Source organism: Leiobunum rupestre, chromosome 3 (genome assembly GCF_980474605.1).
Source record: "Leiobunum rupestre chromosome 3, qqLeiRupe1.1.hap1, whole genome shotgun sequence".
Classification (NCBI taxonomy): Eukaryota; Metazoa; Arthropoda; class Arachnida; order Opiliones; family Sclerosomatidae; genus Leiobunum; species Leiobunum rupestre.
The window spans coordinates 32,054,586-32,068,661 of NC_143386.1; positions in this window are offsets into that span (position 1 = coordinate 32,054,586).

A 14,076-nucleotide genomic window follows, 5' to 3' on the forward strand; every position below is an offset into this window, starting at 1 on the left:
GCTCTCCCCCTACAGGATAAAGGGGTTAAAAATAACGGTTGAAATTATGTAAAATTATTTCATTATTAACTGTATCGAATTGTAAATTGGGCGAAAACTCGATGAAGGCAGTTTCTGTAATTGAATTTACTGGTGGTCCGATTATTAGTTGACAACACGTTACGTTAGAACCACTTTATCGTAACTCCGTTTTCGTACTTTTTCAAAGAATCAATGGCAAACCTGTATAAAACACAAAATTGTTGGAAATGGATTTCCCCTTTCCATAAAAACTGGTGGAGGTTAACGGTAATAGTGAGTGTAGGGAGCTGTTGGCTCGCGTGGCATGAAGGGCTTACCACCAGCCACCTACGCATTGTAACCCGGCCACCTGAATTAATAGCATTAAAATTCGCTAGCTGACTTGGGCCTAGAGTGGTACCTAAGTTATTGCTTTGGGGTATTAGTCTAGTGAATTAGGCGTAGGGTGGTGCCTTGGGTATTAGCCTATAGGGTTAGGCCTAGGATGGTGCCTTAGGTATTAGCTTAGCGGATTAGGCCTAGGATGGTGCCTTAGGTATTAGCCTAGTGGATTAGGCCTAGGATGGTGTCTTAGCTATTAGCCTAGAGTGGGGCCTTGGGTATTACGCTAGCGGATTAAGCCTAGGGTGGTGCCTTGAGTATTACGCTAGCGGATTAGGCCTAGGGTGGTACCTTGGGTATTTACCTAGCGGATTAGGCCTAGGATGGTGCCTTAGGTATTAGCCTAGCGGATTAGGCCTAGGATGGTGTATTAGCTATTAGCCTAGCGTGGTGCCTTAGGTATTAGCTTAGCGGATTAGGCCTAGGATGGTGTTTTAGGTATTAGCCTAATTGATTAGGTCTAGGGTGGTGCCTTGGGTATTAGCCTAGTGGATTAGGCCTAGGGTGGTGTAACCCGGCCACCTGAATTAAAGGCTTTAAAAGTCGCTTGATGACTTAGGCCCAAGGTGGTGCCTTGGGTATTAGCCTAGCTGAGTATTATTATTATTATTAGCTATTAGCCTAGCGTGGGGCCTTGGGTATTACGCTAGCGGATTAGGCCTAGGGTGGTGTTTTAGGTATTAGCCTAGCGTGGTGCCTTGGGTATTAGCCTAGCTGATTAGGCCTAGGGTGGTGCCTTAGGTTTTAGCCTAGCGGATTAGGCCTAGGGTGGTGCCTTAGGTTTTAGCCTGGCGGATTAGGCCTAGGATGGTGCCTTAGGTATTAGCCTAGCGGATTAGGCCTAGGATGGTGTTTTAGGTATTAGCCTAGCGGATTAGTCCTAGGATGGTGTTTTAGGTATTAGCCTAGCGGACTAGGCCTAGGATGGTGTTTTCGGTATTAGCCTAGCGGATTAGGCCTAGGGTGGTGCCTTAGGTTTTAGCCTGGCGGATTAGGCCTAGGATGGTGCCTTAGGTATTAGCCTAGCGGATTAGGCCTAGGATGGTGTTTTAGGTATTAGCCTAGCGGATTAGTCCTAGGATGGTGTTTTAGGTATTAGCCTAGCGGATTAGGCCTAGGATGGTGTTTTAGGTATTAGCCTAGCGGATTAGTCCTAGGATGGTGTTTTAGGTATTAGCCTAGCGGATTAGGCCTAGGATGGTGTTTTAGGTATTAGCCTAGCGGATTAGGCCTAGGATGGTGTTTTAGGTATTAGCCTAGCGGACTAGGCCTAGGATGGTGTTTTAGGTATTAGCCTAGCGGATTAGTCCTAGGATGGTGTTTTAGGTATTAGCCTAGCGGACTAGGCCTAGGATGGTGTTTTAGGTATTAGCCTAGCGGACTAGGCCTAGGATGGTGTTTTAGGTATTAGCCTAGCGGATTAGTCCTAGGATGGTGTTTTAGGTATTAGCCTAGCGGATTAGGCCTAGGATGGTGTTTTAGGTATTAGCCTAGCGGATTAGTCCTAGGATGGTGTTTTAGGTATTAGCCTAGCGGACTAGGCCTAGGATGGTGTTTTAGGTATTAGCCTAGCGGATTAGTCCTAGGATGGTGTTTTAGGTATTAGCCTAGCGGATTAGGCCTAGGATGGTGTTTTAGGTATTAGCCTAGCGGACTAGGCCTAGGATGGTGTTTTAGGTATTAGCCTAGCGGACTAGGCCTAGGATGGTGTTTTAGGTATTAGCCTAGCGGATTAGTCCTAGGATGGTGTTTTAGGTATTAGCCTAGCGGATTAGGCCTAGGATGGTGTTTTAGGTATTAGCCTAGCGGATTAGTCCTAGGATGGTGTTTTAGGTATTAGCCTAGCGGATTAGGCCTAGGATGGTGTTTTAGGTATTAGCCTAGCGGATTAGGCCTAGGATGGTGTTTTCGGTATTAGCCTAGCGGATTAGGCCTAGGATGGTGTTTTCGGTATTAGCCTAGCGGATTAGTCCTAGGATGGTGTTTTCGGTATTAGCCTAGCGGATTAGTCCTAGGATGGTGTTTTAGGTATTAGCCTAGCGGATTAGTCCTAGGATGGTGTTTTAGGTATTAGCCTAGCGGATTAGGCCTAGGATGGTGTTTTCGGTATTAGCCTAGCGGATTAGGCCTAGGATGGTGTTTTCGGTATTAGCCTAGCGGATTAGTCCTAGGATGGTGTTTTCGGTATTAGCCTAGCGGATTAGTCCTAGGATGGTGTTTTAGGTATTAGCCTAGCGGATTAGTCCTAGGATGGTGTTTTAGGTATTAGCCTAGCGGATTAGGCCTAGGATGGTGTTTTAGGTATTAGCCTAGCGGACTAGGCCTAGGATGGTGTTTTAGGTATTAGCCTAGCGGATTAGTCCTAGGATGGTGTTTTAGGTATTAGCCTAGCGGATTAGGCCTAGGATGGTGTTTTAGGTATTAGCCTAGCGGATTAGTCCTAGGATGGTGTTTTAGGTATTAGCCTAGCGGATTAGGCCTAGGATGGTGTTTTCGGTATTAGCCTAGCGGATTAGTCCTAGGATGGTGTTTTCGGTATTAGCCTAGCGGATTAGTCCTAGGATGGTGTTTTAGGTATTAGCCTAGCGGATTAGGCCTAGGATGGTGTTTTAGGTATTAGCCTAGCGGACTAGGCCTAGGATGGTGTTTTAGGTATTAGCCTAGCGGATTAGTCCTAGGATGGTGTTTTAGGTATTAGCCTAGCGGATTAGGCCTAGGATGGTGTTTTAGGTATTAGCCTAGCGGACTAGGCCTAGGATGGTGTTTTAGGTATTAGCCTAGCGGACTAGGCTTAGGATGGTGTTTTAGGTATTAGCCTAGCGGATTAGTCCTAGGATGGTGTTTTAGGTATTAGCCTAGCGGATTAGGCCTAGGATGGTGTTTTAGGTATTAGCCTAGCGGATTAGTCCTAGGATGGTGTTTTAGGTATTAGCCTAGCGGACTAGGCCTAGGATGGTGTTTTAGGTATTAGCCTAGCGGATTAGTCCTAGGATGGTGTTTTAGGTATTAGCCTAGCGGATTAGGCCTAGGATGGTGTTTTAGGTATTAGCCTAGCGGACTAGGCCTAGGATGGTGTTTTAGGTATTAGCCTAGCGGACTAGGCCTAGGATGGTGTTTTAGGTATTAGCCTAGCGGATTAGTCCTAGGATGGTGTTTTAGGTATTAGCCTAGCGGATTAGGCCTAGGATGGTGTTTTAGGTATTAGCCTAGCGGATTAGTCCTAGGATGGTGTTTTAGGTATTAGCCTAGCGGATTAGGCCTAGGATGGTGTTTTCGGTATTAGCCTAGCGGATTAGTCCTAGGATGGTGTTTTCGGTATTAGCCTAGCGGATTAGTCCTAGGATGGTGTTTTAGGTATTAGCCTAGCGGATTAGGCCTAGGATGGTGTTTTAGGTATTAGCCTAGCGGACTAGGCCTAGGATGGTGTTTTAGGTATTAGCCTAGCGGATTAGTCCTAGGATGGTGTTTTAGGTATTAGCCTAGCGGATTAGGCCTAGGATGGTGTTTTAGGTATTAGCCTAGCGGACTAGGCCTAGGATGGTGTTTTAGGTATTAGCCTAGCGGACTAGGCCTAGGATGGTGTTTTAGGTATTAGCCTAGCGGATTAGTCCTAGGATGGTGTTTTAGGTATTAGCCTAGCGGATTAGGCCTAGGATGGTGTTTTAGGTATTAGCCTAGCGGATTAGTCCTAGGATGGTGTTTTAGGTATTAGCCTAGCGGACTAGGCCTAGGATGGTGTTTTAGGTATTAGCCTAGCGGATTAGTCCTAGGATGGTGTTTTAGGTATTAGCCTAGCGGATTAGGCCTAGGATGGTGTTTTAGGTATTAGCCTAGCGGACTAGGCCTAGGATGGTGTTTTAGGTATTAGCCTAGCGGACTAGGCCTAGGATGGTGTTTTAGGTATTAGCCTAGCGGATTAGTCCTAGGATGGTGTTTTAGGTATTAGCCTAGCGGATTAGGCCTAGGATGGTGTTTTAGGTATTAGCCTAGCGGATTAGTCCTAGGATGGTGTTTTAGGTATTAGCCTAGCGGATTAGGCCTAGGATGGTGTTTTAGGTATTAGCCTAGCGGATTAGGCCTAGGATGGTGTTTTCGGTATTAGCCTAGCGGATTAGGCCTAGGATGGTGTTTTCGGTATTAGCCTAGCGGATTAGTCCTAGGATGGTGTTTTCGGTATTAGCCTAGCGGATTAGTCCTAGGATGGTGTTTTAGGTATTAGCCTAGCGGATTAGTCCTAGGATGGTGTTTTAGGTATTAGCCTAGCGGATTAGGCCTAGGATGGTGTTTTCGGTATTAGCCTAGCGGATTAGGCCTAGGATGGTGTTTTCGGTATTAGCCTAGCGGATTAGTCCTAGGATGGTGTTTTCGGTATTAGCCTAGCGGATTAGTCCTAGGATGGTGTTTTAGGTATTAGCCTAGCGGATTAGTCCTAGGATGGTGTTTTAGGTATTAGCCTAGCGGATTAGGCCTAGGATGGTGTTTTAGGTATTAGCCTAGCGGACTAGGCCTAGGATGGTGTTTTAGGTATTAGCCTAGCGTGGGTATAATATATAGAGTAAAATTTAACGCATTGTAATTGTATCAAATATAACACATTTTGGGATCCCTATTTCGATCGAAGTCACATTTGGATCTGTCGAATTCTAGATTAAATTTTTTTATTGAAATTTGATCCACCATTTTCGGAAGGATTTAATGCCGGCGTACACCCGACACGAGAGGGTTCTTCAATCGCGTCAGTAGACGTTCATTTTAGACAACCAATGAGATATTAAACCGAATTGATTGATTTGTAAGGGGAGGAGCACTCTGTGAGGTGGATTAAGGGGGAAACGCTAAAAATCATCTCAACATATAAATAAATGAATAATAAATTCTAGGTAACAAAGACTATAAAACTCAGGGTTAGCTTACGTGCATAATTTATAAAGTTTGCGAGGATAGCGGCTGTTTTATTCGCAGAGGAGTGCTGATATGGGGAAATTTGAACCTGCTAGTCACCCAAAATCGTTCGACATCCTTTTTATCCAAAAAATAAAATTTTTAAAATTTCTATTTTAGGTAGATTTTACTCAAAATGGGTTACCAGTTCATATATCGGTGCGTGAAATTACCAAGAACAGTAGAATGAAGTTAGAAAAAATCGATTTAATCGATTATTTTTGTGAATTATCTATGGATACTATCAAATCGATTTAATAGATATTAGTTTGAATAACTCTAAATCAAGATAGTCGTTCATTTATTGAAAAGCTAGACGCTACAATAATCCAATTTAAAAAAATAAATGTATAAAAAAATCGATATATTCGATACCTTTTGTGTGATAACTATAGAAACACTCCGCCCAAAAATCGATCTCATACACACAAGTTAAAAAAAACTTCGAAGCAGATAATTTTTAATAAAATTGAAAAAAATAAATTACATTTGAAAACAATATATTTAATTGTAAAAGACCAATCTTTAAAAAATAAATTTAAGTGGCTGCAACTATACACTCTTTTAATAAACATTACCTGGTGCCGCCATTATCGTACAGACAACCAACAAGCAAGCCCTCTATCGCAGAAATTTCATCCCCCCAAAACCGGTTTTTTCATCACTGTCCCCGTAGACTGTATTAAGGTAATGGCGGTCGATTGCGACGATTGGGAAGGCGCGTTTAAGACGAGCAGTTTAAAGGCTGGTTCACACGGGCAGTGTTTTCCTGATTTTCTCAATTTTCTCGTTTTACCACCTTTTCCCGTTGTTCTGGCGCTCGGGAACACGACTGTACACACGGACAAAATTTGCCGGATTTTATCACAGCGAGCGCTGCCGGGGAATGAGAAAACGGATAACCTTTTTTTGAGGGGCGTTGGGCTCGACCAGTCAGCGAGCGTTATGCCGTCACGTGGTAGACGCAAAAATTCTTAAGCCTACTTTTAAAGAATTTCAAAATCTCGTGACAGCGAAACGCCCGCTGATTAGTCGAGCTCAAAGTGCTTTAGAAAACCGGGGGGAAAAGTAGAGATATTTCAACGTTTTTTTCTCCTTTTTCTCGTTTACCGGCAGCGCTGACGGCGGAAAATCCGTTTAATTTTGTCCGTGTGTACAGTCGTTTTCCCGCGCGCCAGAACAACGGGGAAACACTGCCCGTGTGAACCAGCCTTAAGAGTCTACAGCTTCTGTTTTATCCGCCTACGAGAAAGAATACACGACGAAAGGTGAGTGGGGCGTGGTCTTTCTTCCTGGGTACATGAGACGAACAGGGAACGGCCCCCAAATCATGTTATAACATGAAGGTAAACGAAAACACCGCGACAAATCTACTTAACCACACAAAGAACGTAAAAAGCAAATTTTACAAGAATTACTCAAATAATGTTAAAATCGGACGCAGAGAACCGACCAATCGATAATTTTGTTTCGACTACGAATATTTAACAAAAATCAATTTGAAATGAATAACAGATAACGTTTACTGAAAACATAGTTCTTATTTTTATAATATAGTAATTAGTGTTGTAAGTCGGAAAATTTTCCGGAAAATGACAGAGGCCTTTTTTCCGGAAAATTTTCCGAAAATAAAATAAAAAAAGGTTTCATTCCATGAGTCTAATATATTGTTTGCAAATTTAAATAAAGTGGCATTTTCTCCTAATTTTTTCGAATCTGAAAGTAAAACTAAACATCTAGACTAGTTTAGACTGATTAACAATGAAACACTATTAATGTTTTGTAGTATGTTTACTGTTATTAGACATTTTATATCGATAAAAAGTTAAAAACATTAAAAACCCTTAAAAAGTAATTTATGTTCAATTTTTTATTTTTCCGATTTGCGGAATATTTTCTGGAAATTTTTCCGCATTTTATTTTTCCGGAATATTAACAACACTAATAGTAACATTAAAGTTGGGCTTTTCTGTTTAGTATTTTTCCACATTTAGTTTTACTAAAAAAATAGCCACAATAGTAAAGATAAAGTGCTATTCGCTTTATCGAAAATAACGTAAAATTTGCATTCAAAATCTGGTTTATTTTTGATCTATCGGTTTGAGTGTCCCTCACGCGGATTGGCTGAAAATAAGCTTTCTTTGAGATGTAACTTCCTCTTAAAATTATATTTCATAGAATAATATCAGGACGTAACTTTGACCATGGTCAAGGCACGTTTTTTTCTCTATGGCGAAAAGCGAGGGTGACTAATTAATTATTCAAATCTATTACATCTTAATACGGTATATTTATAATATTTAAATATAGCATATTAATTACGTTTCATTCATATGATTTTTTTGTAAATAACGTCATTTCAGATAAATTAAAAATTTCCATTCCACATTATGGTTACAGTATTTTCCCAAAAAAGTGTATTTGTAAGCACGGACTGTAAATTTACAGTCCGTGTTGTAAGTAATTCGAAACTTGGAAAACTTGCCCTTAATTTGGTATTTGTCAAAGTTGCCTTTGTTAATACTTTCGATTCCGCTCGAAAGATGGCGACATCTGTATCTTACAAAATAAATACATTTGGTAGAACTACATGGAGCTTAGAATCTTTGCCGATTCCAGACAGCGTTGCCATAATTGATACAATGATACTTTTTCGGTACTCAATGTTACCAAAATATCGTTTTTTCTCGTTTAATTTTAAAAGTAAAACGATTCCGCGAGAAAATAAACTTAAGCGCCATCTATCGAAATATGTTGGTATTAAAAATATACAGAAATAGTAGGCGCCTTGATTTTTATCGGTATTCAATTTTAACAGAAGTAAATAAACCGAAGTTATCAGACTGCTATACTCCCCATGCTGGAGGCGTTTTCCTTATGAAGTTACATTTCGACCTCGAATTTGTAATTTTTCGCGTTTCTAGGCCGAAAAAAAAACATGTTTGTTTTTATGAAACCATTTTTTATACATATAAATAGCTACACCCACAATTCCCAAGTGCAATTTATCGCTTCAAAAGACGGGGATGGAAATTAGCTTTTATTTGACACAATTTTATCATAATTTTCGTAAGGAAAACGCCCTCAGATTCTGAGCACTATTTCGATAACTTCGGTTCATTTACTTCTGATTTTACGAAAATATGGTTATTTCTCGTTTAATTTTAAAAGTAAAACGATTCCGCGAGAAAATAAACTTACGCGCCATCTATCGAAATTAGTTGGTATTAATTTTGTAGCAAAATTACAAATTTTGTAGCAAAAGTACTCTTTGTACTTTTGCGTATTCTCCAAAAGTACATTAAAGGGGACGGTCAAGTTTTAGCCAGTTAGATAGCCCTATAGCCCATTACAAACTAAAATTTATGGCAAAAACCGCATCAAAAAATATTAAGTGGTTAATTTTTAATAAAATAAAGAAATTTCGGGAAATCGAAAAGCGCGCGTCCGCCGTGACACCTGGTGAGAAGTCGGTGAGACAGAAAAACAACGTAAAATCGCGCGCTGCTGAAGACGCGAAAAATTTGTTTTGCACGCGCGGCGCGTTCCAGTTATAAGAGACCTAAGCCTTAATTGCGCGATTTTAAAAGTTAGGATAGTTCGCGAATCGCTCATACGGCGTTAGGGGCGCTGGCGGCAGCCCCTAAGATGGCGGCGAAAATTCCAACCCAAAAACCTGGCGTTATTTTTCGTTTCAACTTTTTGGGCCAAAAGCTATTTTTTCAAGACAAAAATGGTACGTGCTAGTATATTGAACGCCTTGTTAATCTTTTGATACGGAAATAAGGCCATATTTGGAAAAGCTTGGCCGTTCCCCTTTAAGAAATTATCTAGCCGATTTCAGATTCTCCCAGCAACACTGCTCATCTGATTAAAACGTGAAACCGTTATGCCTTGTCCACATTGTTTTTTTGTTAATTTTAAAAGCAGCTTCCTTTCGTAGTGGAAACGCCCGACTAGTGACAACATTAAGTTAGTTCCTATACACTAAAAATCACGCAGTTTCTACCATACATCATACATGACTTCTGCGGAGATATATCCAAATTACGAGCCAGGAATTAATTCGCTTCAGAGAACACCGTCGGTTCGAAACGTAGAAGCCAGCGAGACTGACACCAGCATTAATAATGCACTAAGAAGTCACTGTTCACTTGACAGTACTTCTACACTATACCCCGCCTTTCTCACAATTAACTTTTCAGTCGTAAATTGAGTTTCGCTTCCCGCATATACATTGTCCCAGTTAGTTGGTATATTTCGCTTCCAAATGACGCATTAACAAAACTGTTCTATCGATTGAACTGTGTCATAGATAAAGAGACGCGCTTGATTTCTGTTGTTTGCCAAATACTTTTTGCCGCTAACAAATCGATCGCCTCGTTATTCAAAAAGACGTTCTATATAAATAGTTCCATTGTGTTGCTAGATTCGGTAGATTGTTTAAATTTCCGAAATTAGAAACGCTTAACCTATTATTGTTTTGTTTTTTGCCAATCCGTCATTTTTTGAAAAAGGGTAAAAATGATATAGGCGGTTACTGGCGTCCAATTTCCTAATTGGTTGTGTAATTGCGGACGAAAAATAAAACACTTTTGGTTCGCCAGTTTAACTGGCACAAATTGTCATAATCCGTGGAGGGTGGGGCAATCTTACACCCGCACCTCTGACCTTTTATGGTAATCTTTACGTGACCGTTGACGCGTTTTTATTTTTAAGCCGCGTTTCCCAGTTTCAGGGTCAAAATATCCTGATTAACTTCTAGGGCGTGGTTGTAGATCTATCGACGTGACCGAGATATGTGTGAATAAAAGATAAAATTGTCTCGTCTTAAGCCTCGTTGACAACAAAAAAATTATCGACCTGATTATGCTGTTCACATATACACCACCAACGAACTTGGCGCTGTGTGTAACTACCAAGTAACGATGACGAAGAATCTCGTTCGCTGGCTAATTTTTGCTTGAGACCAAGGCCTGGAGAAAACTAAAACGTTTTTATCATGAAAACTGGCGCTGAGATAAATATGAACATTCGCTTCGTTTCTGAAGATAATTATTTTGAAATTTGAGGTTGAAATCGCGTTTTTACTGGTATTTGTCGCCATCAATGTAACCTAGTAGCATATGTAACATAATCACTGATAAGTATGACTCTGTATGACATTTCCATAGACAAAATTCACACCAAACATACGATTAATGGACTGCAAATATAAAATTCTTATAATCCTTGTGAAAAGGTTACCATGGAAACGAATTATCTCATTACCGCGAGAGTCAGAAACGCGTGTGTTCAAAATTCGTCTAACTAATAGTGTTTTCAATTTGACTGCTATCAAGTGCTTTAGATCGGTCTGATCAACATTTTATGTTCCATTTGCTTGCTCGGATCTGCTCCGATCAAGTTCCGCGTGTTCCATTTGACTGCTCTCTAGCGCTCTAGATCACTCTGATCAACATTTTATGTTGCATTTGCGTGCTCCGATCTGCTCCGATCAAGTTTCCCATGTTTCATTCCTGCTCTCTAGCGCTCTTGATCGCTCTGATCAACATTTTATGTTCCAATTGCGTGCTCAGATCAAATTTCGTGTGTTCCATTTGACTGCTCTCTAGCACTCTGATCAACATTTTATGATCCATTTGCGTGCTCGGATCTGCTTCGTTGGCGGTCTATATAGATAATCTATTTTAATGTCATTTTCTTTTTTGCTAAATATTGTAAAACGGATAAATAAAGATATCATGTATTAAGTATTACACAATACAAATTCTTTAAACTTCTACATAAAAAAACTTGTCAAAGGTTTGTTTAAATTGTGATTTGCCCATTTGTGAAGATTGTAGATTTATCTCTTTATTATTCATGATTGTCTCAGTGAATTAAAATCTTATATTCAATAATCTATTTAACAAATTTACTTTATACTGAAAAGTGTCACTTACCACAAGGAGGATAGGAAGGAGGCGAAGTAGGCGGGATGAGCCAGTCTATGAACCAGCTTCACCAAGGAAGGAGAGGAAAATTGCGCGAATTACTATAAACATTTTGTAGGCGGCAAGGCTCTATTATTTAATGTAAAACCTTTTGGAGGAGAGTGGAAACCTAGCCCCGGTGAGGCCCTGTGCTGCAGCACACTTAGCACACACGTAAATCCAGCACTAGGATTTATCCCATGTTTATACAAAAAACCCGACGAACTTTGTAAAACTCCGAAAGTTACTGGGAAGATATCACAAATATAACGAAACAGTCATATCTTTTTTAGTTGTAAGGTAGGGTCAAGAACCAATTTACGCAAGGAAGAACTTGCACAGTTTTCATTCAGATGCCTTCATCTAGTAGTGTGTGGAATCGGAAATATTAATAACGGCCACTTTCACCAAGGTTCCTAGAAAAAAATTATCTTATATGAACTTTCACAAGTACAAAATTTACAAAAATAGCTACTTCTAAATCTATTTTTGGAAAATGCTGTAACGGAGATTTTTATAAATCGAGTTATATTTATAATATTAATTAATGAGTAAAACCAGGAAACTATAGAGGAATGTCTAAGGTTCCATTGGGACGGTGATACGATAGCGCGTCGAGAAAAAGACGTCAAGTGTAAGCCGTAACACGACATTTCAAATACATTGGCTGGAGGTTTGACGCGAAAAGAATGCGTCGTCATGGTAACAAATAGGCGATCTTCCCGCGCAAAAAAGGCTCATAAAACCATGGATTTAAAAACCTCAATTTGTTATCGTACTTAATATTTTGAAGTAATTATAATGTTCTTCGCGAAAGAAGTGTAGTGTAGTGATACCTAATTTCAGGTATTTGTATGGTTATAAAAGAGATAAACAGGTAAGTTAAATATAATAACCATGACTAGGCTTAATGACGAGTTTTCGTCGAATTAGAGTAGCGAGGCGCGAGAGTTTTTCTTGTGAGTTTTCCCACGAGATTTCCCGCTTTAAGACACGCATTTTTCTACGAGCTTCGATCATCACGGCCGTAAAATTCTTCCTTAGACCATGGTAGACATTCCAAGTGTATACCTATATAGTATCCTGGTAAAACTTTATTGTAACTTAAAACTACGAAATAATTCATACAGAAAATTAAATAAAATAAAATTAAGATATATTAAATTAAAATATATTAAATTAAATAAAATTATTAAATTATAAATTTAATTTATACGCTATAGGCGTATTTATAATAAATAATATAATTATAATAATTAAAATAATAATATTTATGTAAAATGCCTCGTGTTCCGTTCAAGTGATGTCGCTCTAGACCTAAAATCAAGATGGATGCCGAAATAGGGCGAGGCGTTGCGATAGTCCCAGGCAGACTTGTAAATAGTGTATATTTTTAAGAGAGTCCACTGGACCCGAACCCCTCCGCCGATCTATTTTTCGACGAGTCCAGGACTCTTCCCTCCTTCTTGCCCCCCCCCCCCCCCTCGTTTAAATTTATATGTTCTTTAATCTCTCTTTATTCCTCCATATTGTATTCGAAAATAAATGGCACCTAACCAGGCAAAGCCTATAAACTTTTTATGGTAATTATAAAAGAGACAGTCAGTAATCGAACTACAGCATTATTTCATTACATTACCAACATCAAAGTTTACATATTTTATCGTGATCGGGTAAATTAAAATGCTCGTAAATATTATCACAATTAAAAATCTCTTTATTTATCCTTTTTACAATATTTAGCAAAAAAAAAATGACATTAAAATAGATTATCTATATAGACCGCCAACGAAGCTCCCGGAGGAAACTTGCTCAAGATGGAAGCAGCGTTACCCCGTTGCACGGCTATCGCAATACGTTGGACGAGGTATTCCACGGAGCGTGGTTCGGATGTGGCATCTCGAATTTTACGCCCTATGGATGAGAGCCAAGGCGTCGCGACCGAAGGAGCCCAGCGTTTCGATAGCCACGGCCTTAAATTGGTAGCGGTGTTCGAGGCCCGAATATTTGGCTATTTTCCTCTTCTCAGCCTGGGTGGCGGCCCAGAGAGGGGCTGTAGAGGAATTGGCCAAATAAGAAGGCGCTAGCGGGTCCGTACAGGTGAAGTCCCACACCAACGATTTGCCACCCGACCATGGAACCTTAGTCATCCCGTCCGGGCGTTTACCGTCATCGCGAGAGAGGCCGCGCGGCTCGAGATCGGAGGGAACTCCGGCCGACACGAGGGCGCGTTTCAGGATGTCGTTCACGGCACCATGACGCGACAAGCGACCCGCACTGCGTTTACAGCTTAAACCGTGGGTGCCGAAGGAATCAACATGACCCCCGCAAATACACGTATGAGGCACGCAGATTTCGGCTCCCAACCGAAGGCCGACCGCGATTCTAAAAGAATCATCATCTAAATGAGTGCCCACAATTAATTTAACCATGAAAGTCTTCATTCCAAACCCATAGAGCTTAATTTTTTTTCTACCTTTATTCATTTTAATAAAGCAAAATTTTGGTCTCAATGGCACTGTTACAATTACTGTGCCTAATGGAATACAGAGCAAGACTATTAATTATGGACTAATAATTTCCATACTTCGTTAGTCTTAGACTAGCGAAGTATGGAAATTATTCCCCACACGGGCCCCACCTGTTAAAGTTAAAAGAGGTTTTTTCCCTGGTAGTCCCAAGTTTTCAAAATTTTTCATTGGTCATTGTCAATTTCTATAGGCCTCACAGATAAGTAGATAGGGGAGCTCTAGCTCCG